Below are 6,113 nucleotides of genomic sequence, written 5' to 3'. Positions count from 1 at the left end.
GTTGATTTTTATATGCCTGGCCTTTCTGCTTGTTAGGTAATAATAGCTTGAATTTAAATTTAAAAATGTAAACGTCAAGTAGTATGGTTCAAGTGTGTTCTAAAGTAAAACATTAATTTCGAATGCGCCCCTGTCATATGAAAGAACCTACTGTTGATTTTTATATGCCTGGCCTTTCTGCTTGTTCGGTTATAATAGCTTAGATTTAAATTTAAAAATGCAAAGTTCAAGTAGTATGGTTCAAGTGTGTTCTAAAGTAAAACATTTATTTCGAATGCGCCCCTGTCATATGAAAGAACCTACTGTTGATTTTTATATGCCTGGCCTTTCTGCTTGTTAGGTAATAATAGCTTGAATTTAAATTTAAAAATGTAAACGTCAAGTAGTATGGTTCAAGTGTGTTCTAAAGTAAAACATTAATTTCGAATGCGCCCCTGTCATATGAAAGAACCTACTGTTGATTTTTATATGCCTGGCCTTTCTGCTTGTTCGGTTATAATAGCTTGAATTTAAATTTAAAAGTGTAAACGTCAAGTAGTATGGTTCAAGTGTGCTCTAAAGTAAAACATTAATTTTGAATGCGCCCCTGTTATATGAAAGAACCTACTGTTGATTTTAATATGCCTGGCCATTCTGCTTGTTAGGTTATAATAGCTTGAATTTAAATTTAAAAGTGTAAACGTCAAGTAGTATGGTTCAAGTGTGTTCTAAAGTAAAATATTAATTTTGAATGCGCCCCTGTCATATGAAAGAACCTACTGTTGATTTTTATATGTCTGGCCTTTCTGCTTGTTCGGTTATAAAAGCTTGAATTTAAATTTAAAAGTGTAAACGTCAAGTAGTATGGTTCAAGTGTGTTCTAAAGTGAAATATTAATTTTGAATGCGCCCCTGTCATATGAAAGAACCTACTGTTGATTTTTATATGCCTGGCCTTTCTGCTTGTTCGGTTATAAAAGCTTGAATTTAAATTAAAAAATGTAAACGTCAAGTAGTATGGTTCAAGTGTGCTCTAAAGTAAAACATTAATTTTGAATGCGCCCCTGTCATATGAAAGAACCTACTGTTGATTTTTATATGCCTGGCCATTCTGCTTGTTAGGTTATAATAGCTTGAATTTAAATTTAAAAGTGTAAACGTCAAGTAGTATGGTTCAAGTGTGTTCTAAAGTAAAACATTTATTTCGAATGCGCCCCTGTCATATGAAAGAACCTACTGTTGATTTTTATATGCCTGGCCTTTCTGCTTGTTAGGTAATAATAGCTTGAATTTAAATTTAAAAGTGTAAACGTCAAGTAGTATGGTTCAAGTGTGTTCTAAAGTAAAACATTCATTTCGAATGCGCCCCTGTCATATGAAAGAACCTACTGTTGATTTTTATATGCCTGGCCTTTCTGCTTGTTAGGTTATAATAGCTTGAATTTAAATTCAAAAGTGTAAACGTCAAGTAGTATGGTTCAAGTGTGCTCTAAAGTAAAACATTAATTTTGAATGCGCCCCTGTCATATGAAAGAACCTACTGTTGATTTTTATATGCCTGGCCTTTCTGCTTGTTCGGTTATAATAGCTTAAATTTAAATTTAAAAGTGTAAACGTCAAGTAGTATGGTTCAAGTGTGTTCTAAAGTAAAACATTAATTTCGAATGCGCCCCTGTCATATGAAAGAACCTACTGTTGATTTTTATATGCCTGGCCTTTCTGCTTGTTCGGTTATAATAGCTTGAATTTAAATTTAAAAGTGTAAACGTCAAGTAGTATGGTTCAAGTGTGTTCTAAAGTAAAACATTAATTTCGAATGCGCCCCTGTCATATGAAAGAACCTACTGTTGATTTTTATATGCCTGGCCTTTCTGCTTGTTCGGTTATAATAGCTTAAATTTAAATTTAAAAGTGTAAACGTCAAGTAGTATGGTTCAAGTGTGTTCTAAAGTAAAATATTCATTTCGAATGCGCCCCTGTCATATGAAAGAACCTACTGTTGATTTTTATATGCCTGGCCTTTCTGCTTGTTCGGTTATAATAGCTTGAATTTAAATTTAAAAGTGTAAACGTCAAGTAGTATGGTTCAAGTGTGTTCTAAAGTAAAACATTAATTTCGAATGCGCCCCTGTCATATGAAAGAACCTACTGTTGATTTTTATATGCCTGGCCTTTCTGCTTGTTCGGTTATAATAGCTTGAATTTAAATTTAAAAGTGTAAACGTCAAGTAGTATGGTTCAAGTGTGTTCTAAAGTAAAACATTAATTTCGAATGCGCCCCTGTCATATGAAAGAACCTACTGTTGATTTTTATATGCCTGGCCTTTCTGCTTGTTCGGTTATAATAGCTTGAATTTAAATTTAAAAGTGTAAACGTCAAGTAGTATGGTTCAAGTGTGTTCTAAAGTAAAACATTAATTTCGAATGCGCCCCTGTCATATGAAAGAACCTACTGTTGATTTTTATATGCCTGGCCTTTCTGCTTGTTCGGTTATAATAGCTTAAATTTAAATTTAAAAGTGTAAACGTCAAGTAGTATGGTTCAAGTGTGTTCTAAAGTAAAACATTAATTTCGAATGCGCCCCTGTCATATGAAAGAACCTACTGTTGATTTTTATATGCCTGGCCTTTCTGCTTGTTCGGTTATAATAGCTTGAATTTAAATTTAAAAGTGTAAACGTCAAGTAGTATGGTTCAAGTGTGTTCTAAAGTAAAACATTAATTTCGAATGCGCCCCTGTCATATGAAAGAACCTACTGTTGATTTTTATATGCCTGGCCTTTCTGCTTGTTCGGTTATAATAGCTTGAATTTAAATTTAAAAGTGTAAACGTCAAGTAGTATGGTTCAAGTGTGTTCTAAAGTAAAATATTAATTTTGAATGCGCCCCTGTCATATGAAAGAACCTACTGTTGATTTTTATATGCCTGGCCTTTCTGCTTGTTAGGTAATAATAGCTTGAATTTAAATTTAAAAGTGTAAACGTCAAGTAGTATGGTTCAAGTGTGTTCTAAAGTAAAATATTAATTTTGAATGCGCCCCTGTCATATGAAAGAACCTACTGTTGATTTTTATATGCCTGGCCTTTCTGCTTGTTAGGTAATAATAGCTTGAATTTAAATTTAAAAGTGTAAACGTCAAGTAGTATGGTTCAAGTGTGTTCTAAAGTAAAATATTAATTTTGAATGCGCCCCTGTCATATGAAAGAACCTACTGTTGATTTTTATATGTCTGGCCTTTCTGCTTGTTAGGTGATAATAGCTTGAATTTAAAATTAAAAACTGTAAACGTCAAGTAGTATGGTTCAAGTGTGTTCTAAAGTAAAACATTAATTTTGAATGCGCCCCTGTCATATGAAAGAACCTACTGTTGATTTTTATATGTCTGGCCTTTCTGCTTGTTAGGTGATAATAGCTTGAATTTAAATTTAAAAAATGTAAACGTCAAGTAGTATGGTTCAAGTGTGTTCTAAAGTAAAATATTAATTTTGAATGCGCCCCTGTCATATGAAAGAACCTACTGTTTATTTTTATATGTCTGGCCTTTCTGCTTGTTAGGTGATAATAGCTTGAATTTAAAATTAAAAACTGTAAACGTCAAGTAGTATGGTTCAAGTGTGCTCTAAAGAAAAACATTCATTTTGAATGCGCCCCTGTCATATGAAACTCTAACTCTAAGAAAATATCACTTCATAAGCAGAAAGGCCTGGCTTGACTCGAAGCTTAAAATGAAAAGTGTCAGGGTTCAGTTGTTCTATAGGAAGAAATATTACTTTTGAATGCGCCCCTGTTGTATGAAAAACCTACTGTTGATTTGTGAAATTAACATTTACCATGGAGATTACAATGTTATTCTTTGGTTTGACGGAATTGAATGAAAAAAAAAAACAAAAAAAAACTCACAGAATTGTTTTTATTTATTTATTTGTTTTACATGGAGTTCACCACTTATCAAGGCCCAATGGCCACTCGGGGATAAGTGTTATTGTGTGTACAGTAATCAATGGGATTTTTTTTATTTTTTTTTATTTTACACAGTGATCACCACTTATCAAGGCCCGGAAGCCACTCAGGGATAAGGGTTATTGCAAGTACATTAAGTTAGTGAGGAGATTTGATGAAGTGTTTACTTTAGGGGGCGGTTCATTAGGAATTTGTTTACATTGGACTTGAAGACATCCAAGTTGTAGTCCAGAGGGAAGCAGGCAGACGGAACAGAGTTCCACAGGCATGCAGTTCTAAGATAGTGTAGCAATAGAATTGGAGGATTGGTAAGGTGACATTACTTAGGGGGGGGGCAGATCATCAGGAATTTGTTTTATGTTGGACTTGAAGACATCCAAGTTGAAGCCCAGAGGGAAACAGGCAAGCGGAACAGAATTCCACAGGCGTGCAGTTCTAAGAAAGAAGCTTTGTTCATGGTATCTACGTTTTGATTTAGGCACAGATAGGGAGTGGGGAAAATTATTGACGGTGCTTTCAGCTAGTCGGGTGTTTTTTGAGAAAGATTGGCGAGGGGGGACCAGAGAATGGAGCTCAGACGAGCACCTGCCATGGAAATAACGATAGAACAATGACAGGCTCGCTACGTCTCTTCTGTGGGAAAGAGGTTGCAGGGTAGAGAAAAGGGCATCCCCCACCAAGCCACGGAGTCTATTTTGTACTCTGTCAAGGCAGGATAGGTTGTTTTTAGCAGCTCCCGCCCAGATGTCGCGGCAGTACTCCATCTTTGGACGTACTTGGCTTTTATACAGATAGAGAATTGTTTATTGATACGAAGTCAAAAATAAAAGATTAAGCAATAACAGCACAAGATCAAAGTGTAGTATCTGTTCTGCAGATGCTGCGATATAATTAATATGTGGAAGCAACCCCACATATCAGACCATTGCTCTTGTGCAATCAGTTTCGGTCAACGTAGGGAACCCCTTCATACCAATTGTCACTACCAGTTCCCCTTCCCCTCCGTCTCCACATTAAAAAACGACGTCGTGACTAATTTGAGGTTTGTATTAGATATGAAAAAGTTGTCAAAAAACAAATATCTATATATCTATAAAAGTGAAAGTGTCTGTGTGTCTGTCTGTCTGTGTATATTTCCCTACACAATAACTATGTCAATTTCCAGTCTACTGACTCGAAATTTGATATACAGGGTATTGAGATTTGGGAAAATCTATGTGATCGGTTTTCGGCCAGAAATTTGGCTGTTAAGGGGTCAAAGTTCAACGATTTGACCTTTGAGAACTCTACCAAACTCCTTCGCCAAATAATCAAAGTTAAAAAAATTGACGTCTGCGGTCTCTACCAAATTACTCAAACGATTTCTAATCTAAACATTTGAAATTTTACATAAAGGGTATTCAGAGATAGGGCAAGCTTTTTAATCGGTTTGGGTCGAAAATTTGAGCTACCAATATATGTATGTATGTATGTGTCAGGTCATGTCATATGCTACTGGCACCATGTAACCCAGTAATTCCTGCCTCATGGTCGGGTCACCGGCGACTAAACTGGTTCCGCCACCAGACTTGTTTGGTGAGGAGGGCGGCTAGTCTCCCTGAAGAACAAGACCTTCCAAAGGGCGAATGAACTCTTTTTCTGAGTCAACGGCCAACTAGCACCGTGTATATTTGTGTGTATATGTGTATTGGGATGGAGAGGGCTCCCGTAAGCCGTGGTGAAGGTAACCTTTCTAGGAGAAGCAAATCTCTGATTTAAAAAAACCATAAAGCGGGAGACCAGTACCCGCATTAAGATGGTCTGCAGTTTAATTTGTTGCTGGCTATCTTGCTCTTGCTTGTTGCTGGATCTCAACATTTTGAACCGAGAGAGAGAGACTTAGCTGTCGTACAAAGCTAAGACTCTGTAACATCATCTTTGTATAGATATTCCCTCAGGCATTTGGGCTCATGGATTTTAAATGTCTGAGGGAGTGGCACTCGTCTGACAAGACGTTGCAATCATCATCATGTATGTATATATGTATGTATGTATGAATGTATGTATGTATGTATGTATGCATGCATGCATGTATGTATGTATGTATGTATGTATATGTTATGTATGTATGTATGTATGTATGTATGTATATGTTATGTATGTATGTATGTATGTATATGTTGTGTATGTATGTA

This window comes from Euprymna scolopes, chromosome 46 (genome assembly GCF_053919585.1).
Source record: "Euprymna scolopes isolate OS-2025 chromosome 46, ASM5391958v1, whole genome shotgun sequence".
Taxonomy (NCBI): domain Eukaryota; kingdom Metazoa; phylum Mollusca; class Cephalopoda; order Sepiida; family Sepiolidae; genus Euprymna; species Euprymna scolopes.
This window is presented reverse-complemented; position numbering follows the sequence as displayed.